Source organism: Triturus cristatus, chromosome 11, assembly GCF_964204655.1.
Source record: "Triturus cristatus chromosome 11, aTriCri1.1, whole genome shotgun sequence".
Lineage (NCBI taxonomy): Eukaryota > Metazoa > Chordata > Amphibia > Caudata > Salamandridae > Triturus > Triturus cristatus.
In genome coordinates, this window is record NC_140594.1 from 1,141,492,113 (window position 1) to 1,141,519,928 (window position 27,816).

At 45.0% G+C, this 27,816-nt stretch overlaps 5 non-coding genes across 5 annotated transcripts; all 5 read right to left on the reverse strand.

The window, feature by feature from the left end:
* Positions 1 to 2,607: 2,607 nt before the first annotated feature.
* On the reverse strand, positions 2,608 to 2,679 carry TRNAG-CCC (transfer RNA glycine (anticodon CCC)). The gene has a single exon. It is a non-coding gene; the product is annotated as a tRNA-Gly (tRNA).
* A 6,293-nt stretch (positions 2,680 to 8,972) lies between these two features.
* TRNAG-CCC (transfer RNA glycine (anticodon CCC)) lies at positions 8,973 to 9,044 on the reverse strand. Its single transcript has one exon. It is a non-coding gene; the product is annotated as a tRNA-Gly (tRNA).
* Positions 9,045 to 10,555: 1,511 nt separating this feature from the next.
* On the reverse strand, positions 10,556 to 10,627 carry TRNAG-UCC (transfer RNA glycine (anticodon UCC)). Its single transcript has one exon. It is a non-coding gene; the product is annotated as a tRNA-Gly (tRNA).
* Positions 10,628 to 12,142: 1,515 nt separating this feature from the next.
* On the reverse strand, positions 12,143 to 12,214 carry TRNAR-CCG (transfer RNA arginine (anticodon CCG)). The gene has a single exon. It is a non-coding gene; the product is annotated as a tRNA-Arg (tRNA).
* Positions 12,215 to 24,775: 12,561 nt separating this feature from the next.
* Positions 24,776 to 24,847, reverse strand: TRNAG-CCC (transfer RNA glycine (anticodon CCC)). Its single transcript has one exon. It is a non-coding gene; the product is annotated as a tRNA-Gly (tRNA).
* Between the last annotated feature and the right edge of the window lie 2,969 nt (positions 24,848 to 27,816).

Consider the following 27,816-nt stretch of genomic DNA (forward strand, 5'->3'; position numbering starts at 1 on the left):
GTAGCGTGGAAATGACAGATTGGTTCTCAGAAGAAAAAACAAGAAATATTATAGCAGAGGATGGTTTCGATCCATCGACCTCTGGGTTATGGGCGCAGCACGCTTCCGCTGCGCCACTCTGCTCCCTTGTAAAAGTGTTCTCTTTATGCAGAGGAGGAGCTTTCAGCGAAGTGGCGAGGGATTGGTGGGTCTCGCTCCTCATTTGCCTAAGCATGCTGCAATGTATGCTGGGTGCAGAAAATCTTCATCTTCTCGTCTCACAGTCAGTCATAACTGAAAGTGCAGACCCTCCTGGGAACTAGCAGTTTCAGGCCTTTACCAAGATAGCAGCTCTCTAACCCTCTCCTCTCTCTTTGATCCTAGCGCTAGCATGCTCAGGATTTGATTTTAACTGGGAGCCAGAGATCTACCCGGTGAGGGCTGAGGCTTTTGAGCGTTTGGGAGCGTTGAGGACGTTGGACAGGAAATGTTGCCATCTTGAAATATCCAACCTTCCTGCTGTCGTGAGAGGCTCTTTCCATGGACATCTGCCTCTTGGAGTCCTCTCAACTTGCTCTCTGATATAACATTTTGTGAGCTGCAGTTACATCCGATGGCTACAAGGTGGCGCTGCATTCAGGTGAGAGAACAAGTGTGCACAAAATCGTTGGGGACTTTTGCCAGATTCATCGGTGGATCTTGCCTACTTTTATTCACATGCTAGATATTGCCTAGAAATGCTTTTTAATATAGAGATGCTAGAGTTAGAATGTCTGGTCGGGGTTCAGCCCTTTCATTGTCTACCGCCCGCAACATATTTATTACCAGCACATGTGAGTGGTGACTCTGCTTTTTGGAAAATAGCATCTAATAGGACAATGAATGTAGCAGATGGGGCGATCGAGATGCCTGCCTAAGTATTTCATTTTTTTTTTAATTTAACGTCTGCTTAATCTGTTCATGATATTTCCGTTTTGTGACATGTTGCATTAAAACAAATCCTGCTTGGAGAACATATAAAAATTTGCACTGCATTGGCCGGGAATCGAACCCGGGTCAACTGCTTGGGCAGCAGCTATGCTCACCACTATACCACCAACGCCCTATGATGTGGTTGCTCTCGGTTCTAAAGATTACAACCCCGAGTTCAATGACTATCTTGCACCAGTTTCAATGGTGCATTTGGTTTAGATACCAACATGAAAAGCAGTAGAAAGTTTCTTGTAGAGGGTAAGGAACTGGGGATTGAAACCAAGGCCAAATCTGTGCAGAAGAGAAGAAATGGAAAGCAGTAGTACAAATAGTGGAAATGAACATATTTAGGCAGCATTGGAAGCAAAGCAGCGAAGAGAAAGAGAGTGCCTTCCATGAAATGCCCAGGAGAATGATAAGAGCAGAACGAAAAGGCAAGAATGACATTCAAAGCATGCCCAGAAAAACGTGTGACGGTCCCACCAGTCATTTATGCTTATAATTGGGTATCTTTACATTCAAAGTATGGGGTTGATCCTTTGGCGATCACTCTCTTGTATTTCAGCAGAGACAGATAGTTGAGAAGTCTTTTCTCACATAGCTAGCACAAGCCTGCGCTTTTCCTTGCTGGTAGCGTGGAAATGACAAATTGGTTCTCAGAAGAAAAAACAAGAAATATTATAGCAGAGGATGGTTTCGATCCATCGACCTCTGGGTTATGGGCCCAGCACGCTTCCGCTGCGCCACTCTGCTCCCTTGTAAAAGTGTTCTCTTTATGCAGAGGAGGAGCTTTCAGCGAAGTGGCGAGGGATTGGTGGGTCTCGCTCCTCATTTGCCTAAGCATGCTGCAATGTATGCTGGGTGCAGAAAATCTTCATCTTCTCGTCTCACAGTCAGTCATAACTGAAAGTGCAGACCCTCTTGGGAACTAGCAGTTTCAGGCCTTTACCAAGATAGCAGCTCTCTAACCCTCTCCTCTCTCTTTGATCCTAGCGCTAGCATGCTCAGGATTTGATTTTAACTGGGAGCCAGAGATCTACCCGGTGAGGGCTTGCCCGGTGTGAGGCTTTTGAGCGTTTGGGAGCGTTCGGGACGTGAGGACATTGGACAGGAAATGTTGCCATCTTGAAATATCCAACCTTCCTGCTGTCGTGAGAGGCTCTTTCCATGGACATCTGCCTCTTGGAGTCCTCTCAACTTGCTCTCTGATATAACATTTTGTGAGCTGCAGTTACATCCGATGGCTACAAGGTGGCGCTGCATTCAGGTGAGAGAACATGTGTGCACAAAATCGTTGGGGACTTTTGCCAGATTCATCGGTGGATCTTGCCTACTTTTATTCACATGCTAGATATTGCCTAGAAATGCTTTTTAATATAGAGATGCTAGAGTTAGAATGTCTGGTCGGGGTTCAGCCCTTTCATTGTCTACCGCCCGCAACATATTTATTACCAGCACATGTGAGTGGTGACTCTGCTTTTTGGAAAATAGCATCTAATAGGACAATGAATTTAGCAGATGGGGCGATCGAGATGCCTGCCTAAGTATTTCATTTTTTTTTAAATTTAACGTCTGATTAATCTGTTCATGATATTTCCGTTTTGTGACATGTTGCATTAAACAAATCCTGCTTGGAGAACATATAAAAATTTGCACTGCATTGGCCGGGAATCGAACCCGGGTCAACTGCTTGGGAAGCAGTTATGCTCACCACTATACCACCAACACCCTATGATGTGGTTGCTCTCGGTTCTAAAGATTACAACCCCGAGTTCAATGACTATCTTGCACCAGTTTCAATGGTGCATTTGGTTTAGATACCAACATGAAAAGCAGTAGAAAGTTTCTTGTAGAGGGTAAGAAACTGGGGATTGAAACCAAGGCCAAATCTGTGCAGAAGAGAAGAAATGGAAAGCAGTAGTACAAATAGTGGAAATGAACATATTTAGGCAGCATTGGAAGCAAAGCAGCGAAGAGAAAGAGAGTGCCTTCCATGAAATGCCCAGGAGAATGATAAGAGCAGAACGAAAAGGCAAGAATGACATTCAAAGCATGCCCAGAAAAACGTGTGACGGTCCCACCAGTCATTTATGCTTATAATTGGGTATCTTTACTTTCAAAGTATGGGGTTGATCCTTTGGCGATCACTCTCTTGTATTTCAGCAGAGACAGATAGTTGAGAAGTCTTTTCTCACATAGCTAGCACAAGCCTGCGCTTTTCCTTGCTGGTAGCGTGGAAATGACAGATTGGTTCTCAGAAGAAAAAACAAGAAATATTATAGCATAGGATGGTTTCGATCCATCGACCTCTGGGTTATGGGCCCAGCACGCTTCCGCTGCGCCACTCTGCTCCCTTGTAAAAGTGTTCTCTTTATGCAGAGGAGGAGCTTTCAGCGAAGTGGCGAGGGATTGGTGGGTCTCGCTCCTCATTTGCCTAAGCATGCTGCAATGTATGCTGGGTGCAGAAAATCTTCATCTTCTCGTCTCACAGTCAGTCATAACTGAAAGTGCAGACCCTCTTGGGAACTAGCAGTTTCAGGCCTTTACCAAGATAGCAGCTCTCTAACCCTCTCCTCTCTCTTTGATCCTAGCGCTAGCATGCTCAGGATTTGATTTTAACTGGGAGCCAGAGATCTACCCGGTGAGGGCTTGCCCGGTGTGAGGCTTTTGAGCGTTTGGGAGCGTTCGGGACGTGAGGACATTGGACAGGAAATGTTGCCATCTTGAAATATCCAACCTTCCTGCTGTCGTGAGAGGCTCTTTCCATGGACATCTGCCTCTTGGAGTCCTCTCAACTTGCTCTCTGATATAACATTTTGTGAGCTGCAGTTACATCCGATGGCTACAAGGTGGCGCTGCATTCAGGTGAGAGAACAAGTGTGCACAAAATCGTTGGGGACTTTTGCCAGATTCATCGGTGGATCTTGCCTACTTTTATTCACATGCTAGATATTGCCTAGAAATGCTTTTTAATATAGAGATGCTAGAGTTAGAATGTCTGGTCGGGGTTCAGCCCTTTCATTGTCTACCGCCCGCAACATATTTATTACCAGCACATGTGAGTGGTGACTCTGCTTTTTGGAAAATAGCATCTAATAGGACAATGAATGTAGCAGATGGGGCGATCGAGATGCCTGCCTAAGTATTTCATTTTTTTTTTAATTTAACGTCTGATTAATCTGTTCATGATATTTCCGTTTTGTGACATGTTGCATTAAAACAAATCCTGCTTGGAGAACATATAAAAATTTGCACTGCATTGGCCGGGAATCGAACCCGGGTCAATTGCTTGGGAAGCAGCTATGCTCACCACTATACCACCAACGCCCTATGATGTGGTTGCTCTCGGTTCTAAAGATTACAACCCCGAGTTCAATGACTATCTTGCACCAGTTTCAATGGTGCATTTGGTTTAGATACCAACATGAAAAGCAGTAGAAAGTTTCTTGTAGAGGGTAAGGAACTGGGGATTGAAACCAAGGCCAAATCTGTGCAGAAGAGAAGAAATGGAAAGCAGTAGTACAAATAGTGGAAATGAACATATTTAGGCAGCATTGGAAGCAAAGCAGCGAAGAGAAAGAGAGTGCCTTCCATGAAATGCCCAGGAGAATGATAAGAGCAGAACGAAAAGGCAAGAATGACATTCAAAGCATGCCCAGAAAAACGTGTGACGGTCCCACCAGTCATTTATGCTTATAATTGGGTATCTTTACTTTCAAAGTATGGGGTTGATCCTTTGACGATCACTCTCTTGTATTTCAGCAGAGACAGATAGTTGAGAAGTCTTTTCTCACATAGCTAGCACAAGCCTGCGCTTTTCCTTGCTGGTAGCGTGGAAATGACAGATTGGTTCTCAGAAGAAAAAACAAGAAATATTATAGCAGAGGATGGTTTCGATCCATCGACCTCTGGGTTATGGGCCCAGCACGCTTCCGCTGCGCCACTCTGCTCCCTTGTAAAAGTGTTCTCTTTATGCAGAGGAGGAGCTTTCAGCGAAGTGGCGAGGGATTGGTGTGTCTCGCTCCTCATTTGCCTAAGCATGCTGCAATGTATGCTGGGTGCAGAAAATCTTCATCTTCTCGTCTCACAGTCAGTCATAACTGAAAGTGCAGACCCTCTTGGGAACTAGCAGTTTCAGGCCTTTACCAAGATAGCAGCTCTCTAACCCTCTCCTCTCTCTTTGATCCTAGCGCTAGCATGCTCAGGATTTGATTTTAACTGGGAGCCAGAGATCTACCCGGTGAGGGCTTGCCCGGTGTGAGGCTTTTGAGCGTTTGGGAGCGTTTCGGGACGTGAGGACGTTGGACAGGAAATGTTGCCATCTTGAAATATCCAACCTTCCTGCTGTCGTGAGAGGCTCTTTCCATGGACATCTGCCTCTTGGAGTCCTCTCAACTTGCTCTCTGGTATAACATTTTGTGAGCTGCAGTTACATCCGATGGCTACAAGGTGGCGCTGCATTCAGGTGAGAGAACAAGTGTGCACAAAATCGTTGGGGACTTTTGCCAGATTCATCGGTGGATCTTGCCTACTTTTATTCACATGCTAGATATTGCCTAGAAATGCTTTTTAATATAGAGATGCTAGAGTTAGAATGTCTGGTCGGGGTTCAGCCCTTTCATTGTCTACCGCCCGCAACATATTTATTACCAGCACATGTGAGTGGTGACTCTGCTTTTTGGAAAATAGCATCTAATAGGACAATGAATGTAGCAGATGGGGCGATCGAGATGCCTGCCTAAGTATTTCATTTTTTTTTTAATTTAACGTCTGCTTAATCTGTTCATGATATTTCCGTTTTGTGACATGTTGCATTAAAACAAATCCTGCTTGGAGAACATATAAAAATTTGCACTGCATTGGCCGGGAATCGAACCCGGGTCAACTGCTTGGGCAGCAGCTATGCTCACCACTATACCACCAACGCCCTATGATGTGGTTGCTCTCGGTTCTAAAGATTACAACCCCGAGTTCAATGACTATCTTGCACCAGTTTCAATGGTGCATTTGGTTTAGATACCAACATGAAAAGCAGTAGAAAGTTTCTTGTAGAGGGTAAGGAACTGGGGATTGAAACCAAGGCCAAATCTGTGCAGAAGAGAAGAAATGGAAAGCAGTAGTACAAATAGTGGAAATGAACATATTTAGGCAGCATTGGAAGCAAAGCAGCGAAGAGAAAGAGAGTGCCTTCCATGAAATGCCCAGGAGAATGATAAGAGCAGAACGAAAAGGCAAGAATGACATTCAAAGCATGCCCAGAAAAACGTGTGACAGTCCCACCAGTCATTTATGCTTATAATTGGGTATCTTTACTTTCAAAGTATGGGGTTGATCCTTTGGCGATCACTCTCTTGTATTTCAGTAGAGACAGATAGTTGAGAAGTCTTTTCTCACATAGCTAGCACAAGCCTGCGCTTTTCATTGCTGGTAGCGTGGAAATGACAGATTGTTCCTCAGAAGCAAAAAACAAGAAATAATATAGCAGAGGATGGTTTCGATCCATCGACCTCTGGGTTATGGGCCCAGCACGCTTCCGCTGCGCCACTCTGCTCCCTTGTAAAAGTGTTCTCTTTATGCAGAGGAGGAGCTTTCAGCGGAGTGGCAAGGGATTGGTGGGGCTCTCTCCTCATTTGCCTAAGCATGTCGCAAGGTATGCTGGGTGCAGAAAATCTTCATCTTCCCCTCTCACAGTCAGTCATAACTGAAAGTGCAGACCCTCTTCGGCACTAGCCGTTTCACGCCTTTACCAGGACAGGAGCTCTCTGACCCTCTCTTCTCTCTGTGATCCTAGCGCTAGCATGCTCAGGATTTGGCTTTACCTGAGAGCCAGAGATCTACCCAGTGTGAGGCTTTTGTGCGTTTGGGAGCGTTTGGGACGTGAGAGCACGTTGGACAGGAAACTATGCCAATTTGTCGTATCCACCCTTCCTGCTGCAGTCAGAGGCTCTTTCCGTGGCCATCTGCTTCTTGGAGTCCTCTCAACTTGGCCTCTGATAAAAACATTTTGAGAGCCGCAGTTACCTCTGATGGCTACAAGGTGGCGCTGCATTCAGGTGAGAGCACAAGTATGCACAAAATCGTTGGGACTTTTGCTAGATTTATCGGGGGATCTTGCCAATTTTTTGAAAGGCTAGACATTGCCTAGAAATGCTTTTTGACCTAGAGATGCTGGAGTTATAATGTCTGATCGGGGCTCGGCCCTTTCATTGTCTGCCCCCTGCAACATATTTATTACCAGCAAATGTGAGTGGTGACTCTGCTTTATGGAAAATAGTATATATTAGGACAATGAATGTAGCAGATGGGGCGATCGAGATGCCTGCCTACGTATTTGTTTATTTTTTTTATATACCGGCTGATTAACCTGTTTATGATATTTCCGTTTTGTGACATATTGCATTAAAATATATCCTGCCTGGAGAATATATAAATATTTGCATTGCGTTGGCCGGGAATCGAACCCGGGTCAACTGCTTGGAAAGTAGCTATGCTCACCACTATACCACCAACGCTCTCTGACATGTGTGCTCTCAGTTCTAGACATTACAACCCCGAGTTCAGTGACTATCTTGCACCAGCTTCAATGGTGCATTTGGTTTAGATACCAACATGAAAAGCAGTGGACATTTTCTTGCAGACGGTAAGAAACTGGGAATTGAAACCAAGGATAAAGCTTTGCAGAAGAAATGGAATGAAGCAGCACCAATAGTGAATATGAGCATCTTTAGGCAGCTTTGGAAGCAAAGCAGCGAAGAGAAAGAGAGTGCCTTCCATGAAATGCCCAGAAGATTGATAAGTGCAGAACAAAAAGGCAAGAATGAAATTCAAAGCGTGCCCGGAAAAACATGTGAAGGTCCCACCAGTCATTTATGCTTAGAATTGGGTATCTTTACTTTCAAAGTATGGGGTTGATCCTTTGATGATCACTTTCTTGTATTTCAGCAGAGACAGATAGTTGAGAAGTCTTTTCTCACCTAGCTAGCACAAGCCTGCGTTTTTCCATGCTGGCAGCGTGGAAATGAAAGATTGGTCCTCAGAGGAAAAATCAAGTAACATTAGCAGCGGATGGTTTCGATCCATCGACCTCTGGGTTATGGGCCCAGCACGCTTCCGCTGCGCTACTCTGCTCCCTTGTAAAAGTGTTCTCTTTATGCAGAGGAGGAGCTTTCAGCGAAGTGGCGAGGGATTGGTGGGTCTCGCTCCTCATTTGCCTAAGCATGCTGCAATGTATGCTGGGTGCAGAAAATCTTCATCTTCTCGTCTCACAGTCAGTCATAACTGAAAGTGCAGACCCTCTTGGGAACTAGCAGTTTCAGGCCTTTACCAAGATAGCAGCTCTCTAACCCTCTCCTCTCTCTTTGATCCTAGCGCTAGCATGCTCAGGATTTGATTTTAACTGGGAGCCAGAGATCTACCCGGTGAGGGCGAGGCTTTTGAGCATTTGGGAGCGTTCGGGACGTGAGGACGTTGGACAGGAAATGTTGCCATCTTGAAATATCCAACCTTCCTGTTGTCGTGAGAGGCTCTTTCCATGGACATCTGCCTCTTGGAGTCCTCTCAACTCGCTCTCTGATATAACATTTTGTGAGCTGCAGTTACATCCGATGGCTACAAGGTGGCGCTGCATTCAGGTGAGAGAACAAGTGTGCACAAAATCGTTGGGGACTTTTGCCAGATTCATCGGTGGATCTTGCCTACTTTTATTCACATGCTAGATATTGCCTAGAAATACTTTTTAATATAGAGATGCTAGAGTTAGAATGTCTGGTCGGGGTTCAGCCCTTTCATTGTCTACCGCCCGCAACATATTTATTACCAGCACATGTGAGTGGTGACTCTGCTTTTTGGAAAATAGCATCTAATAGGACAATGAATGTAGCAGATGGGGCGATCGAGATGCCTGCCTAAGTATTTCATTTTTTTTTAAATTTAACGTCTGATTAATCTGTTCATGATATTTCCGTTTTGTGACATGTTGCATTAAAAAAAATCCTGCTTGGAGAACATATAAAAATTTGCACTGCATTGGCCGGGAATCGAACCCGGGTCAACTGCTTGGGAAGCAGCTATGCTCACCACTATACCACCAACGCCCTGTGATGTGGGTGCTCTCGGTTCTAAAGATTACAACCCCGAGTTCAATGACTATCTTGCACCAGTTTCAATGGTGCATTTGGTTTAGATACCAACATGAAAAGCAGTAGAAAGTTTCTTGTAGAGGGTAAGGAACTGGGGATTGAAACCAAGGCCAAATCTGTGCAGAAGAGAAGAAATGGAAAGCAGTAGTACAAGTAGTGGAAATGAACATATTTAGGCAGCAATGGAAGCAAAGCAGCGAAGAGAAAGAGAGTGCCTTCCATGAAATGCCCAGGAGAATGATAAGAGCAGAACGAAAAGGCAAGAATGACATTCAAAGCATGCCCAGAAAAACGTGTGACGGTCCCACCAGTCACTTATGCTTATAATTGGGTATCTTTACTTTCAAAGTATGGGGTTGATCCTTTGGCGATCACTCTCTTGTATTTCAGCAGAGACAGATAGTTGAGAAGTCTTTTCTCACATAGCTAGCACAAGCCTGCGCTTTTCCTTGCTGGTAGCGTGGAAATGACAGATTGTTCCTCAGAAGAAAAAACAAGAAATATTATAGCAGAGGATGGTTTCGATCCATCGACCTCTGGGTTATGGGCTCAGCACGCTTCCGCTGCGCCACTCTGCTCCCTTGTAAAAGTGTTCTCTTTATGCAGAGGAGGAGCTTTCAGCGGAGTGGCAAGGGATTGGTGGGGCTCTCTCCTCATTTGCCTAAGCATGTCGCAAGGTATGCTCGGTGCAGAAAATCTTCATCTTCCCCTCTCACAGTCAGTCATAACTGAAAGTGCAGACCCTCTTCGGCACTAGCCGTTTCAGGCCTTTACCAGGACAGGAGCTCTCTGACCCTCTCTTCTCTCTGTGATCCTAGCGCTAGCATGCTCAGGATTTGGCTTTACCTGAGAGCCAGAGATCTACCCGGTGTGAGGCTTTTGTGCGTTTGGGAGCATTTGGGACGTGAGAGGACGTTGGACAGGAAACTATGCCAATTTGAAGTATCCACCCTTCCTGCTGCAGTCAGAGGCTCTTTCCGTGGCCATCTGCTTCTTGGAGTCCTCTCAACTTGGCCTCTGATAAAACATTTTGAGAGCCGCATTTACCTCCGATGGCTACAAGGTGGTGCTGCATTCAGGTGAGAGCACAAGTATGCACAAAATCGTTGGGACTTTTGCTAAATTTATCGGGGGATCTTGCCAATTTTTTGAAAGGCTAGATATTGCCTAGAAATGCTTTTTGACCTAGAGATGCTGGAGTTATAATGTCTGATCGGGGCTCGGCCCTTTCATTGTCTGCCCCCTGCAACATATTTATTACCAGCACATGTGAGTGGTGACTCTGCTTTATGGAAAATAGTATATATTAGGACAATGAATGTAGCAGATGGGGCGATCGAGATGCCTGCCTACGTATTTGTTTATTTTTTTTATATACCGGCTGATTAACCTGTTTATGATATTTCCGTTTTGTGACATATTGCATTAAAATATATCCTGCCTGGAGAATGTATAAATATTTGCATTGCGTTGGCCGGGAATCGAACCCGGGTCAACTGCTTGGAAGGCAGCTATGCTCACCACTATACCACCAACGCTCTCTGACATGTGTGCTCTCAGTTCTAGACATTACAACCCCGAGTTCAGTGACTATCTTGCACCAGCTTCAATGGTGCATTTGGTTTAGATACCAACATGAAAAGCAGTGGAAATTTTCTTGCAGACGGTAAGAAACTGGGAATTGAAACCAAGGATAAAGCTGTGCAGAAGAGAAGAAATGGAAAGAAGCAGCACCAATAGTGAATATGAGCATCTTTAGGCAGCTTTGGAAGCAAAGCAGCGAAGAGAGAGAGAGTGCCTTCCATGAAATGCCCAGAAGATTGATAAGTGCAGAACAAAAAGGCAAGAATGAAATTCAAAGCGTGCCCGGAAAAACATGTGAAGGTCCCACCAGTCATTTATGCTTATAATTGGGTATCTTTACTTTCAAAGTATGGGGTTGATCCTTTGATGATCACTTTCTTGTATTTCAGCAGAGACAGATAGTTGAGAAGTCTTTTCTCACCTAGCTAGCACACGCCTGCGTTTTTCCATGCTGGCAGCGTGGAAATGAAAGATTGGTCCTCAGAGGAAAAATCAAGTAACATTAGCAGAGGATGGTTTCGATCCATCGACCTCTGGGTTATGGGCCCAGCACGCTTCCGCTGCGCCACTCTGCTCCCTTGTAAAAGTGTTCTCTTTATGCAGATGAGGAGCTTTCACCGAAGTGGCAAGGGATTGGCGGGTCTCGCTCCTCATTTGCCTAAGCATGCTGCAATGTATGCTGGGTGCAGAAAATCTTCATCTTCTCGTCTCACAGTCAGTCATAACTGAAAGTGCAGCCCCTCTTGGGAACTAGCAGTTTCAGGCCTTTACCAAGATAGCAGCTCTCTAACCCTCTCCTCTCTCTTTGATCCTAGCGCTAGCATGCTCAGGATTTGATTTTAACTGGGAGCCAGAGATCTACCCGGTGAGGGCTTGCCCGGTGTGAGGCTTTTGAGCGTTCGGGACGTGAGGACGTTGGACAGGAAATGTTGCCATCTTGAAATATCCAACCTTCCTGCTGTCGTGAGAGGCTCTTTCCATGGACATCTGCCTCTTGGAGTCCTCTCAACTTGCTCTCTGATATAACATTTTGTGAGCTGCAGTTACATCCGATGGCTACAAGGTGGCGCTGCATTCAGGTGAGAGAACAAGTGTGCACAAAATCGTTGGGGACTTTTGCCAGATTCATTGGTGGATCTTGCCTACTTTTATTCACATGCTAGATATTGCATAGAAATGCTTTTTAATATAGAGATGCTAGAGTTAGAATGTCTGGTCGGGGTTCAGCCCTTTCATTGTCTACCGCCCGCAACATATTTATTACCAGCATATGTGAGTGGTGACTCTGCTTTTTGGAAAATAGCATCTAATAGGACAATGAATGTAGCAGATGGGGCGATCGAGATGCCTGCCTAAGTATTTCATTTTTTTTTTAATTTAACGTCTGATTAATCTGTTCATGATATTTCCGTTTTGTGACATGTTGCATTAAAACAAATCCTGCTTGGAGAACATATAAAAATTTGCACTGCATTGGCCGGGAATCGAACCCCGGTCAACTGCTTCGGAAGCAGCTATGCTCACCACTATACCACCAACGCCCTATGATGTGGGTGCTCTCGGTTCTAAAGATTACAACCCTGAGTTCAATGACTATCTTGCACCAGTTTCAATGGTGCATTTGGTTTAGATACCAACATGAAAAGCAGTAGAAAGTTTCTTGTAGAGGGTAAGGAACTGGGGATTGAAACCAAGGCCAAATCTGTGCAGAAGAGAAGAAATGGAAAGCAGTAGTACAAATAGTGGAAATGAACATATTTAGGCAGCATTGGAAGCAAAGCAGCGAAGAGAAAGAGAGTGCCTTCCATGAAATGCCCAAGAGAATGATAAGAGCAGAACGAAAAGGCAAGAATGACATTCAAAGCATGCCCAGAAAAACGTGTGACGGTCCCACCAGTCATTTATGCTTATAATTGGGTATCTTTACTTTCAAAGTATGGGGTTGATCCTTTGGCGATCACTCTCTTGTATTTCAGCAGAGACAGATAGTTGAGAAGTCTTTTCTCACATAGCTAGCACAAGCCTGCGCTTTTCCTTGCTGGTAGCGTGGAAATGACAGATTGGTCCTCAGAAGAAAAAACAAGAAATATTATAGCATAGGATGGTTTCGATCCATCGACTTCTGGGTTATGGGCCCAGCACGCTTCCGCTGCGCCACTCTGCTCCCTTGTAAAAGTGTTCTCTTTATGCAGAGGAGGAGCTTTCAGCGGAGTGGCAAGGGATTGGTGGGGCTCTCTCCTCATTTGCCTAAGCATGTCGCAAGGTATGCTGGGTGCAGAAAATCTTCATCTTCCCCTCTCACAGTCAGTCATAACTGAAAGTGCAGACCCTCTTCGGCACTAGCCGTTTCAGGCCTTTACCAGGACAGGAGCTCTCTGACCCTCTCTTCTCTCTGTGATCCTAGCGCTAGCATGCTCAGGATTTGGCTTTACCTGAGAGCCAGAGATCTACCCGGTGTGAGGCTTTTGTGCGTTTGGGAGCGTTTGGGACGTGAGAGGACGTTGGACAGGAAACTATGCCAATTTGAAGTATCCACCCTTCCTGCTGCAGTCAGAGGCTCTTTCCGTGGCCATCTGCTTCTTGGAGTCCTCTCAACTTGGCCTCTGATAAAACATTTTGAGAGCCGCAGTTACCTCCGATGGCTACAAGGTGGCGCTGCATTCAGGTGAGAGCACAAGTATGCACAAAATCGTTGGGACTTTTGCTAGATTTATCGGGGGATCTTGCCAATTTTTTGAAAGGCTAGATATTGCCTAGAAATGCTTTTTAACCTAGAGATGCTGGAGTTATAATGTCTGATCGGGGCTCGGCCCTTTCATTGTCTGCCCCCTGCAACATATTTATTACCAGCACATGTGAGTGGTGACTCTGCTTTATGGAAAATAGTATATATTAGGACAATGAATGTAGCAGATGGGGCGATCGAGATGCCTGCCTACGTATTTGTTTATTTTTTTTATATACCGGCTGATTAACCTGTTTATGATATTTCCGTTTTGTGACATATTGCATTAAAATATATCCTGCCTGGAGAATATATAAATATTTGCATTGTGTTGGCCGGGAATCGAACCCAGGTCAACTGCTTGGAAGGCAGCTATGCTCACCACTATACCACCAACGCTCTCTGACATGTGTGCTCTCAGTTCTAGACATTACAACCCCGAGTTCAGTGACTGTCTTGCACCAGCTTCAATGGTGCATTTGGTTTAGATACCAACATGAAAAGCAGTGGAAATTTTCTTGCAGACGGTAAGAAACTGGGAATTGAAACCAAGGATAAAGCTGTGCAGAAGAGAAGAAATGGAAAGAAGCAGCACCAATAGTGAATATGAGCATCTTTAGGCAGCTTTGGAAGCAAAGCAGCGAAGAGAAAGAGAGTGCCTTCCATGAAATGCCCAGAAGATTGATAAGTGCAGAACAAAAAGGCAAGAATGAAATTCAAAGCGTGCCCGGAAAAACATGTGAAGGCCGCACCAGTCATTTATGCTTATAATTGGGTATCTTTACTTTCAAAGTATGGGGTTGATCCTTTGATGATCACTTTCTTGTATTTCAGCAGAGACAGATAGTTGAGAAGTCTTTTCTCACCTAGCCAGCACACGCCTGCGTTTTTCCATGCTGGCAGCGTGGAAATGAAAGATTGGTCCTCAGAGGAAAAATCAAGTAACATTAGCAGAGGATGGTTTCAATCCATCGACCTCTGGGTTATGGGCCCAGCACGCTTCCGCTGCGCCACTCTGCTCCCTTGTAAAAGTGTTCTCTTTATGCAGATGAGGAGCTTTCAGCAAAGTGGCAAGGGATTGGTGGGTCTCGCTCCTCATTTGCCTAAGCATGCTGCAATGTATGCTGGGTGCAGAAAATCTTCATCTTCTCGTCTCACAGTCAGTCATAACTGAAAGTGCAGACCCTCTTGGGAACTAGCAGTTTCAGGCCTTTACCAAGATAGCAGCTCTCTAACCCTCTCCTCTCTCTTTGATCCTAGCGCTAGCATGCTCAGGATTTGATTTTAACTGGGAGCCAGAGATCTACCCGGTGAGGGCGAGGCTTTTGAGCGTTTGGGAGCGTTCGGGACTTGAGGACGTTGGACAGGAAATGTTGCCATCTTGAAATATCCAACCTTCCTGCTGTCGTGAGAGGCTCTTTCCATGGACATCTGCCTCTTGGAGTCCTCTCAACTTGCTCTCTGATATAACATTTTGTGAGCTGCAGTTACATCCGATGGCTACAAGGTGGCGCTGCATTCAGGTGAGAGAACAAGTGTGCACAAAATCGTTGGGGACTTTTGCCAGATTCATTGGTGGATCTTGCCTACTTTTATTCACATGCTAGATATTGCATAGAAATGCTTTTTAATATAGAGATGCTAGAGTTAGAATGTCTGGTCGGGGTTCAGCCCTTTCATTGTCTACCGCCCGCAACATATTTATTACCAGCATATGTGAGTGGTGACTCTGCTTTTTGGAAAATAGCATCTAATAGGACAATGAATGTAGCAGATGGGGCGATCGAGATGCCTGCCTAAGTATTTCATTTTTTTTTTAATTTAACGTCTGATTAATCTGTTCATGATATTTCCGTTTTGTGACATGTTGCATTAAAACAAATCCTGCTTGGAGAACATATAAAAATTTGCACTGCATTGGCCGGGAATCGAACCCCGGTCAACTGCTTCGAAAGCAGCTATGCTCACCACTATACCACCAACGCCCTATGATGTGGGTGCTCTCGGTTCTAAAGATTACAACCCTGAGTTCAATGACTATCTTGCACCAGTTTCAATGGTGCATTTGGTTTAGATACCAACATGAAAAGCAGTAGAAAGTTTCTTGTAGAGGGTAAGGAACTGGGGATTGAAACCAAGGCCAAATCTGTGCAGAAGAGAAGAAATGGAAAGCAGTAGTACAAATAGTGGAAATGAACATATTTAGGCAGCATTGGAAGCAAAGCAGCGAAGAGAAAGAGAGTGCCTTCCATGAAATGCCCAAGAGAATGATAAGAGCAGAACGAAAAGGCAAGAATGACATTCAAAGCATGCCCAGAAAAACGTGTGACGGTCCCACCAGTCATTTATGCTTATAATTGGGTATCTTTACTTTCAAAGTATGGGGTTGATCCTTTGGCGATCACTCTCTTGTATTTCAGCAGAGACAGATAGTTGAGAAGTCTTTTCTCACATAGCTAGCACAAGCCTGCGCTTTTCCTTGCTGGTAGCGTGGAAATGACAGATTGGTCCTCAGAAGAAAAAACAAGAAATATTATAGCATAGGATGGTTTCGATCCATCGACTTCTGGGTTATGGGCCCAGCACGCTTCCGCTGCGCCACTCTGCTCCCTTGTAAAAGTGTTCTCTTTATGCAGAGGAGGAGCTTTCAGCGGAGTGGCAAGGGATTGGTGGGGCTCTCTCCTCATTTGCCTAAGCATGTCGCAAGGTATGCTGGGTGCAGAAAATCTTCATCTTCCCCTCTCACAGTCAGTCATAACTGAAAGTGCAGACCCTCTTCGGCACTAGCCGTTTCAGGCCTTTACCAGGACAGGAGCTCTCTGACCCTCTCTTCTCTCTGTGATCCTAGCGCTAGCATGCTCAGGATTTGGCTTTACCTGAGAGCCAGAGATCTACCCGGTGTGAGGCTTTTGTGCGTTTGGGAGCGTTTGGGACGTGAGAGGACGTTGGACAGGAAACTATGCCAATTTGAAGTATCCACCCTTCCTGCTGCAGTCAGAGGCTCTTTCCGTGGCCATCTGCTTCTTGGAGTCCTCTCAACTTGGCCTCTGATAAAACATTTTGAGAGCCGCAGTTACCTCCGATGGCTACAAGGTGGCGCTGCATTCAGGTGAGAGCACAAGTATGCACAAAATCGTTGGGACTTTTGCTAGATTTATCGGGGGATCTTGCCAATTTTTTGAAAGGCTAGATATTGCCTAGAAATGCTTTTTAACCTAGAGATGCTGGAGTTATAATGTCTGATCGGGGCTCGGCCCTTTCATTGTCTGCCCCCTGCAACATATTTATTACCAGCACATGTGAGTGGTGACTCTGCTTTATGGAAAATAGTATATATTAGGACAATGAATGTAGCAGATGGGGCGATCGAGATGCCTGCCTACGTATTTGTTTATTTTTTTTATATACCGGCTGATTAACCTGTTTATGATATTTCCGTTTTGTGACATATTGCATTAAAATATATCCTGCCTGGAGAATATATAAATATTTGCATTGTGTTGGCCGGGAATCGAACCCAGGTCAACTGCTTGGAAGGCAGCTATGCTCACCACTATACCACCAACGCTCTCTGACATGTGTGCTCTCAGTTCTAGACATTACAACCCCGAGTTCAGTGACTGTCTTGCACCAGCTTCAATGGTGCATTTGGTTTAGATACCAACATGAAAAGCAGTGGAAATTTTCTTGCAGACGGTAAGAAACTGGGAATTAAAACCAAGGATAAAGCTGTGCAGAAGAGAAGAAATGGAAAGAAGCAGCACCAATAGTGAATATGAGCATCTTTAGGCAGCTTTGGAAGCAAAGCAGCGAAGAGAAAGAGAGTGCCTTCCATGAAATGCCCAGAAGATTGATAAGTGCAGAACAAAAAGGCAAGAATGAAATTCAAAGCGTGCCCGGAAAAACATGTGAAGGCCGCACCAGTCATTTATGCTTATAATTGGGTATCTTTACTTTCAAAGTATGGGGTTGATCCTTTGATGATCACTTTCTTGTATTTCAGCAGAGACAGATAGTTGAGAAGTCTTTTCTCACCTAGCCAGCACACGCCTGCGTTTTTCCATGCTGGCAGCGTGGAAATGAAAGATTGGTCCTCAGAGGAAAAATCAAGTAACATTAGCAGAGGATGGTTTCAATCCATCGACCTCTGGGTTATGGGCCCAGCACGCTTCCGCTGCGCCACTCTGCTCCCTTGTAAAAGTGTTCTCTTTATGCAGATGAGGAGCTTTCAGCGAAGTGGCAAGGGATTGGTGGGTCTCGCTCCTCATTTGCCTAAGCATGCTGCAATGTATGCTGGGTGCAGAAAATCTTCATCTTCTCGTCTCACAGTCAGTCATAACTGAAAGTGCAGACCCTCTTGGGAACTAGCAGTTTCAGGCCTTTACCAAGATAGCAGCTCTCTAACCCTCTCCTCTCTCTTTGATCCTAGCGCTAGCATGCTCAGGATTTGATTTTAACTGGGAGCCAGAGATCTACCCGGTGAGGGCGAGGCTTTTGAGCGTTTGGGAGCGTTCGGGACTTGAGGACGTTGGACAGGAAATGTTGCCATCTTGAAATATCCAACCTTCCTGCTGTCGTGAGAGGCTCTTTCCATGGACATCTGCCTCTTGGAGTCCTCTCAACTTGCTCTCTGATATAACATTTTGTGAGCTGCAGTTACATCCGATGGCTACAAGGTGGCGCTGCATTCAGGTGAGAGAACAAGTGTGCACAAAATCGTTGGGGACTTTTGCCAGATTCATCGGTGGATCTTGCCTACTTTTATTCACATGCTAGATATTGCCTAGAAATGCTTTTTAATATAGAGATGCTAGAGTTAGAATGTCTGGTCGGGGTTCAGCCCTTTCATTGTCTACCGCCCGCAACATATTTATTACCAGCACATGTGAGTGGTGACTCTGCTTTTTGGAAAATAGCATCTAATAGGACAATGAATGTAGCAGATGGGGCGATCGAGATGCCTGCCTAAGTATTTCATTTTTTTTTAAAATTTAACGTCTGATTAATCTGTTCATGATATTTCCGTTTTGTGACATGTTGCATTAAAACAAATCCTGCTTGGAGAACATATAAAAATTTGCACTGCATTGGCTGGGAATCGAACCCGGGTCAATTGCTTGGGAAGCAGCTATGCTCACCACTATACCACCAACACCCTATGATGTGGGTGCTCTCGGTTCTAAAGATTACAACCCCGAGTTCAATGACTATCTTGCACCAGTTTCAATGGTGCATTTGGTTTAGATACCAACATGAAAAGCAGTAGAAAGTTTCTTGTAGAGGGTAAGGAACTGGGGATTGAAACCAAGGCCAAATCTGTGCAGAAGAGAAGAAATGGAAAGCAGTAGTACAAATAGTGGAAATGAACATATTTAGGCAGCATTGGAAGCAAAGCAGCGAAGAGAAAGAGAGTGCCTTCCATGAAATGCCCAGGAGAATGATAAGAGCAGAACGAAAAGGCAAGAATGACATTCAAAGCATGCCCAGAAAAACGTGTGACGGTCCCACCAGTCATTTATGCTTATAATTGGGTATCTTTACTTTCAAAGTATGGGGTTGATCCTTTGGCGATCACTCTCTTGTATTTCAGCAGAGACACATATTTGAGAAGTCTTTTCTCACATAGCTAGCAAAAGCCTGCGCTTTTCCTTGCCGGTAGCGTGGAAATGACAGATTGGTCCTCAGAAGAAAAAACAAGAAATATTATAGCAGAGGATGGTTTCGATCCATCGACCTCTGGGTTATGGGCCCAGCACGCTTCCGCTGCGCCACTCTGCTCCCTTGTAAAAGTGTTCTCTTTATGCAGAGGAGGAGCTTTCAGCGGAGTGGCAAGGGATTGGTGGGGCTCTCTCCTCATTTGCCTAAGCATGTCGCAAGGTATGCTGAGTGCAGAAAATCTTCATCTTCCCCTCTCACAGTCAGTCATAACTGAAAGTGCAGACCCTCTTCGGCACTAGCCGTTTCAGGCCTTTACCAGGACAGGAGCTCTCTGACCCTCTCTTCTCTCTGTGATCCTAGCGCTAGCATGCTCAGGATTTGGCTTTACCTGAGAGCCAGAGATCTACCCGGTGTGAGGCTTTTGTGCGTTTGGGAGCGTTTGGGACGTGAGAGGACGTTGGACAGGAAACTATGCCAATTTGAAGTATCCACCCTTCCTGCTGCAGTCAGAGGCTCTTTCCGTGGCCATCTGCTTCTTGGAGTCCTCTCAACTTGGCCTCTGATAAAACATTTTGAGAGCCGCAGTTACCTCCGATGGCTACAAGGTGGCGCTGCATTCAGGTGAGAGCACAAGTATGCACAAAATCGTTGGGACTTTTGCTAGATTTATCGGGGGATCTTGCCAATTTTTTGAAAGGCTAGATATTGCCTAGAAATGCTTTTTAACCTAGAGATGCTGGAGTTATAATGTCTGATCGGGGCTCGGCCCTTTCATTGTCTGCCCCCTGCAACATATTTATTACCAGCACATGTGAGTGGTGACTCTGCTTTATGGAAAATAGTATATATTAGGACAATGAATGTAGCAGATGGGGCGATCGAGATGCCTGCCTACGTATTTGTTTATTTTTTTTATATACCGGCTGATTAACCTGTTTATGATATTTCCGTTTTGTGACATATTGCATTAAAATATATCCTGCCTGGAGAATATATAAATATTTGCATTGCGTTGGCCGGAAATCGAACCCGGGTCAACTGCTTGGAAGGCAGCTATGCTCACCACTATACCACCAACGCTCTCTGACATGTGTGCTCTCAGTTCTAGACATTACAACCCCGAGTTCAGTGAATATCTTGCACCAGCTTCAATGGTGCATTTGGTTTAGATACCAACATGAAAAGCAGTGGAAATTTTCTTGCAGACGGTAAGAAACTGGGAATTGAAACCAAGGATAAAGCTGTGCAGAAGAGAAGAAATGGAAAGAAGCAGCACCAATAGTGAATATGAGCATCTTTAGGCAGCTTTGGAAGCAAAGCAGCGAAGAGAAAGAGAGTGCCTTCCATGAAATGCCCAGAAGATTGATAAGTGCAGAACAAAAAGGCAAGAATGAAATTCAAAGCGTGCCCGGAAAAACATGTGAAGGTCCCACCAGTCATTTATGCTTATAATTGGGTATCTTTACTTTCAAAGTGTGGGGTTGATCCTTTGATGATCACTTTCTTGTATTTCAGCAGAGACAGATAGTTGAGAAGTCTTTTCTCACATAGCTAGCACAAGCCTGCGTTTTTCCATGCTGGCAGCGTGGAAATGAAAGATTGGTCCTCAGAGGAAAAATCAAGTAACATTAGCAGAGGATGGTTTCGATCCATCGACCTCTGGGTTATGGGCCCAGCACGCTTCCGCTGCGCCACTCTGCTCCCTTGTAAAAGTGCTCTCTTTATGCAGATGAGGAGCTTTTAGCGAAGTGGCGAGGGATTGGTGGGTCTCGCTCCTCATTTGCCTAAGCATGCTGCAATGTATGCTGGGTGCAGAAAATCTTCATCTTCTCGTCTCACAGTCAGTCATAACTGAAAGTGCAGACCCTCTTGGGAACTAGCAGTTTCAGGCCTTTACCAAGATAGCAGCTCTCTAACCCTCTCCTCTCTCTTTGATCCTAGCGCTAGCATGCTCAGGATTTGATTTTAACTGGGAGCCAGAGATCTACCCGGTGAAGGCGAGGCTTTTGAGCGTTTGGGAGCGTTGAGGACGTTGGACAGGAAATGTTGCCATCTTGAAATATCCAACCTTCCTGCTGTCGTGAGAGGCTCTTTCCATGGACATCTGCCTCTTGGAGTCCTCTCAACTTGCTGTCTGATATAACATTTTGTGAGCTGCAGTTACATCTGATGGCTACAAGGTGGCGCTGCATTCAGGTGAGAGAACAAGTGATCACAAAATCGTTGGGGACTTTTGCCAGATTCATCGGTGGATCTTGCCTACTTTTATTCACATGCTAGATATTGCCTAGAAATGCTTTTTAATATAGAGATGCTAGAGTTAGAATGTCTGGTCGGGGTTCAGCCCTTTCATTGTCTACCGCCCGCAACATATTTATTACCAGCACATGTGAGTGGTGACTCTGCTTTTTGGAAAATAGCATCTAATAGGACAATGAATGTAGCAGATGGGGCGATCGAGATGCCTGCCTAAGTATTTCATTTTTTTTTAAATTTAACGTCTGATTAATCTGTTCATGATATTTCCGTTTTGTGACATGTTGCATTAAAACAAATCCTGCTTGGAGAACATATAAAAATTTGCACTGCATTGGCTGGGAATCGAACCCGGGTCAACTGCTTGGGAAGCAGCTATGCTCACCACTATACCACCAACGCCCTATGATGTGGGTGCTCTCGGTTCTAAAGATTACAACCCCGAGTTCAATGACTATCTTGCACCAGTTTCAATGGTGCATTTGGTTTAGATACCAACATGAAAAGCAGTAGAAAGTTTCTTGTAGAGGGTAAGGAACTGGGGATTGAAACCAAGGCCAAATCTGTGCAGAAGAGAAGAAATGGAAAGCAGTAGTACAAATAGTGGAAATGAACATATTTAGGCAGCATTGGAAGCAAAGCAGCGAAGAGAAAGAGAGTGCCTTCCATGAAATGCCCAGGAGAATGATAAGAGCAGAACGAAAAGGCAAGAATGACATTCAAAGCATGCCCAGAAAAACGTGTGACGGTCCCACCAGTCATTTATGCTTATAATTGGGTATCTTTACTTTCAAAGTATGGGGTTGATCCTTTGGCGATCACTCTCTTGTATTTCAGCAGAGACAGATAGTTGAGAAGTCTTTTCTCACATAGCTAGCACAAGCCTGCGCTTTTCCTTGCTGGTAGCGTGGAAATGACAGATTGGTCCTCAGAGGAAAAAACAAGAAATATTATAGCAGAGGATGGTTTCGATCCATCGACCTCTGGGTTATGGGCCCAGCACGCTTCCGCTGCGCCACTCTGCTCCCTTGTAAAAGTGTTCTCTTTATGCAGAGGAGGAGCTTTCAGCGGAGTGGCAAGGGATTGGTGGGGCTCTCTCCTCATTTGCCTAAGCATGTCGCAAGGTATGCTGGGTGCAGAAAATCTTCATCTTCCCCTCTCACAGTCAGTCATAACTGAAAGTGCAGACCCTCTTCGGCACTAGCCGTTTCACGCCTTTACCAGAACAGGAGCTCTCTGACCCTCTCTTCTCTCTGTGATCCCTGGGAGCCAGAGATCTAACCGGTGTGAGGCTTTTGCGTGTTTGGGAGCGTTTGGGACGTGAGAGGACGTTGGACAGGAAACTATGCCAATTTGAAGTATCCACCCTTCCTGCTGCAGTCAGAGGCTCTTTCGTGGCCATCTGCTTCTTGGAGTCCTCTCAACTTGGCCTCTGATAAAACATTTTGAGAGCCGCAGTTACCTCCGATGGCTACAAGGTGGCGCTGCATTCAGGTGAGAGCACAAGTATGCACAAAATCGTTGGGACTTTTGCTAGATTTATCGGGGGATCTTGCCAATTTTTTGAAAGGCTAGATATTGACTAGAAATGCTTTTTAACCTAGAGATGCTGGAGTTATAATGTCTGATCGGGGCTCGGCCCTTTCATTGTTTGCCCCCTGCAACATATTTATTACCAGCACATGTGAGTGGTGACTCTGCTTTATGGAAAATAGTATATATTAGGACAATGAATGTAGCAGATGGGGCGATCGAGATGCCTGCCTACGTATTTGTTTATTTTTTTTATATACCGGCTGATTAATCTGTTTATGATATTTCCGTTTTGTGACATATTGCATTAAAATATATCCTGCCTGGAGAATATATAAATATTTGTATTGCATTGGCTGGGAATCGAACCCGGGTCAACTGCTTGGAAGGCAGCTATGCTCACCACTATACCACCAACGCTCTCTGACATGTGTGCTCTCAGTTCTAGACATTACAACCCCGAGTTCAGTGACTATCTTGCACCAGCTTCAATGGTGCATTTGGTTTAGATACCAACATGAAAAGCAGTGGAAATTTTCTTGCAGACGGTAAGAAACTGGGGATTGAAACTAAGGATAAAGCTGTGCAGAAGAGAAGAAATGGAAAGAAGCAGCACAAATAGTGAATATGAGCATCTTTAGGCAGCTTTGGAAGCAAAGCAGCGAAGACAAAGAGAGTGCCTTCCATGAAATGCCCAGAAGATTGATAAGTGCAGAACAAAAAGGCAAGAATGAAATTCAAAGCGTGCCCGGAAAAACATGTGAAGGTCCCACCAGTCATTTATGCTTATAATTGGGTATCTTTACTTTCAAAGTATGGGGTTGAACCTTTGATGATCACTTTCTTGTATTTCAGCAGAGACAGATAGTTGAGAAGTCTTTTCTCACCTAGCTAGCACAAGCCTGCGTTTTTCCATGCTGGCAGCGTGGAAATGAAAGATTGGTCCTCAGAGGAAAAATCAAGTAACATTAGCAGAGGATGGTTTCGATCCATCGACCTCTGGGTTATGGGCCCAGCACGCTTCCGCTGCGCCTCTCTGCTCCCTTGTAAAAGTGTTCTCTTTATGCAGATGGGGAGCTTTCAGCGAAGTGGCGAGGGATTGGTGGGTCTCGCTCCTCATTTGCCTAAGCATGCTGCAATGTATGCTGGGTGCAGAAAATCTTCATCTTCTCGTCTCACAGTCAGTCATAACTGAAAGTGCAGACCCTCTTGGGAACTAGCAGTTTCAGGCCTTTACCAACATAGCAGCTCTCTAACCCTCTCCTCTCTCTTTGATCCTAGCGCTAGCATGCTCAGGATTTGATTTTAACTGGGAGCCAGAGATCTACCTGGTGAGAGGCTTTTGAGCGTTTGGGAGCGTTCGGGACGTGAGGACGTTGGACAGGAAATGTTGCCATCTTGAAATATCCAACCTTCCTGCTGTCGTGAGAGGCTCTTTCCATGGACATCTGCCTCTTAGAGTCCTCTCAACTTGCCCTCTGATATAACATTTTGTGAGCTGCAGTTACATCCGATGGCCACAAGGTGGCGCTGCATTCAGGTGAGAGAACAAGTGTGCACAAAATCGTTGGGGACTTTCGCCAGATTCATCAGTGGATCTTGCCTACTTTTATTCACATGCTAGATATTGCCTAGAAATGCTTTTTAATATAGAGATGCTAGAGTTAGAATGTCTGGTCGGGGTTCAGCCCTTTCATTGTCTACCGCCCGCAACATATTTATTACCAGCACATGTGAGTGGTGACTCTGCTTTATGGAAAATAGCATCTAATAGGACAATGAATGTAGCAGATGGGGCGATCGAGATGCCTGCCTAAGTATTTCATTTTTTTTTTAATTTAACGTTTGATTAATCTGTTCATGATATTTCCGTTTTGTGACATGTTGCATTAAAACAAATCCTGCTTGGAGAACATATAAAAATTTGCACTGCATTGGCCGGGAATCGAACCCGGGTCAACTGCTTGGGAAGCAGCTATGCTCACCACTATACCACCAACGCCCTATGATGTGGGTGCTCTCGGTTCTAAAGATTACAACCCCGAGTTCAATGACTATCTTGCACCAGTTTCAATGGTGCATTTGGTTTAGATACCAACATGAAAAGCAGTAGAAAGTTTCTTGTAGAGGGTAAGGAACTGGGGATTGAAACCAAGGCCAAATCTGTGCAGAAGAGAAGAAATGGAAAGCAGTAGTACAAATAGTGGAAATGAACATATTTAGGCAGCATTGGAAGCAAAGCAGCGAAGAGAAAGAGAGTGCCTTTGCCCAGGAGAATGATAAGAGCAGAACGAAAAGGCAAGAATGACATTCAAAGCATGCCCAGAAAAATGTGTGAAGGTCCCACCAGTCAATTATGCTTATAATTGGGTATCTTTACTTTCAAAGTATGGGGTTGATCCTTTGGCGATCACTCTCTTGTATTTCAGCAGAGACAGATAGTTGAGAAGTCTTTTCTCACATAGCTAGCACAAGCCTGCGCTTTTCCTTGCTGGTAGCTTGGAAATGACAGATTGGTCCTCAGAAGAAAAAACAAGAAATATTATAGCAGAGGATGGTTTCGATCCATTGACCTCTGGGTTATGGGCCCAGCACGCTTCCGCTGCGCCACTCTGCTCCCTTGTAAAAGTGTTCTCTTTATGCAGAGGAGGAGCTTTCAGCGGAGTGGCAAGGGATTGGTGGGGCTCTCTCCTCATTTGCCTAAGCATGTCGCAAGGTATGCTGGGTGCAGAAAATCTTCATCTTCCCCTCTCACAGTCAGTCATAACTGAAAGTGCAGACCCTCTTCGGCACTAGCCGTTTCACGCCTTTACCAAGACAGGAGCTCTCTGACCCTCTCTTCTCTCTGTGATCCCTGGGAGCCAGAGATCTACCCGGTGTGAGGCTTTTGCGCGTTTGGGAGCGTTTGGGACGTGAGAGGACGTTGGACAGGAAACTATGCCAATTTGAAGTATCCACCCTTCCTGCTGCAGTCAGAGGCTCTTTCCGTGGCCATCTGCTTCTTGGAGTCCTCTCAACTTGGCCTCTGATAAAACATTTTGAGAGCCGCAGTTACCTCCGATGGCCACAAGGTGGCGCTGCATTCAGGTGAGAGCACAAGTATGCACAAAATCGTTGGGACTTTTGCTAGATTTATCGGGGGATCTTGCCAATTTTTTTGAAAGGCTAGATATTGCCTAGAAATGCTTTTTAACCTAGAGATGCTGGAGTTATAATGTCTGATCGGGGCTCGGCCCTTTCATTGTCTGCCCCCTGCAACATATTTATTACCAGCACATGTGAGTGGTGACTCTGCTTTATGGAAAATAGTATATATTAGGACAATGAATGTAGCAGATGGGGCGATCGAGATGCCTGCCTACGTATTTGTTTATTTTTTTTATATACCGGCTGATTAATCTGTTTATGATATTTCCGTTTTGTGACATATTGCATTAAAATATATCCTGCCTGGAGAATATATAAATATTTGCATTGCGCTGGCCAGGAATCGAACCCGGGTCAACTGCTTGGAAGGCAGCTATGCTCACCACTATACCACCAACGCTCTCTGACATGTGTGCTCTCAGTTCTAGACATTACAACCCCGAGTTCAGTGACTATCTTGCACCAGCTTCAATGGTGCATTTGGTTTAGATACCAACATGAAAAGCAGTGGAAATTTTCTTGCAGACGGTAAGAAACTGGGGATTGAAACCAAGGATAAAGCTGTGCAGAAGAGAAGAAATGGAAAGAAGCAGCACAAATAGTGAATATGAGCATCTTTAGGCAGCTTTGGAAGCAAAGCAGCGAAGACAAAGAGAGTGCCTTCCATGAAATGCCCAGAAGATTGATAAGTGCAGAACAAAAAGGCAAGAATGAAATTCAAAGCGTGCCCGGACAAACATGTGAAGGTCCCACCAGTCATTTATGCTTATAATTGGGTATCTTTACTTTCAAAGTATGGGGTTGATCCTTTGATGATCACTTTCTTGTATTTCAGCAGAGACAGATAGTTGAGAAGTCTTTTCTTACCTAGCTAGCACAAGCCTGCGTTTTTCCATGCTGGCAGCGTGGAAATGAAAGATTGGTCCTCAGAGGAAAAATCAAGTAACATTAGCAGAGGATGGTTTCAATCCATCGACCTCTGGGTTATGGGCCCAGCACGCTTCCGCTGCGCCACTCTGCTCCCTTGTAAAAGTGTTCTCTTTATGCAGATGAGGAGCTTTCAGCGAAGCGGCGAGGGATTGGTGGGTCTCGCTCCTCATTTGCCTAAGCATGCTGCAATGTATGCTGGGTGCAGAAAATCTTCATCTTCTTCTCTCACAGTCAGTCATAACTGAAAGTGCAGACCCTCTTGGGAACTAGCAGTTTCAGGCCTTTACCAAGATAGCAGCTCTCTAACCCTCTCCTCTCTCTTTGATCCTAGCGCTAGCATGCTCAAGATTTGATTTTAACTGGGAACCAGAGATCTACCCGGTGAGGGCTTGCCCGGTGAGAGGCTTTTGAGCGTTTGGGAGCATTCGGGACGTTGGACAGGAAATGTTGTCATCTTGAAATATCCAACCTTCCTGCTGTCGTGAGAGGCCCTTTCCATGGACATCTGCCTCTTGGAGTCCTCTCAACTTGCCCTCTGGTATAAAATTTTGTGAGCTGCAGTTACATCCGATGGCTACAAGGTGGCGCTGCATTGAGGTGAGAGAACAAGTGTGCACAAAATCGTTGGGGACTTTTGCCAGATTCATCAGTGGATCTTGCCTACTTTTATTCACATGCTAGATATTGCCTAGAAATGCTTTTTAATATAGAGATGCTAGAGTTAGAATGTCTGGTCGGGGCTCAGCCCTTTCATTGTCTACCGCCTGCAACATATTTATTACCAGCACATGTTAGTGGTGACTCTGCTTTATGGAAAATAGCATCTAATAGGACAATGAATGTAGCAGATGGGGCGATCGAGATGCCTGCCTAAGTATTTCATTTTTGTTTTTA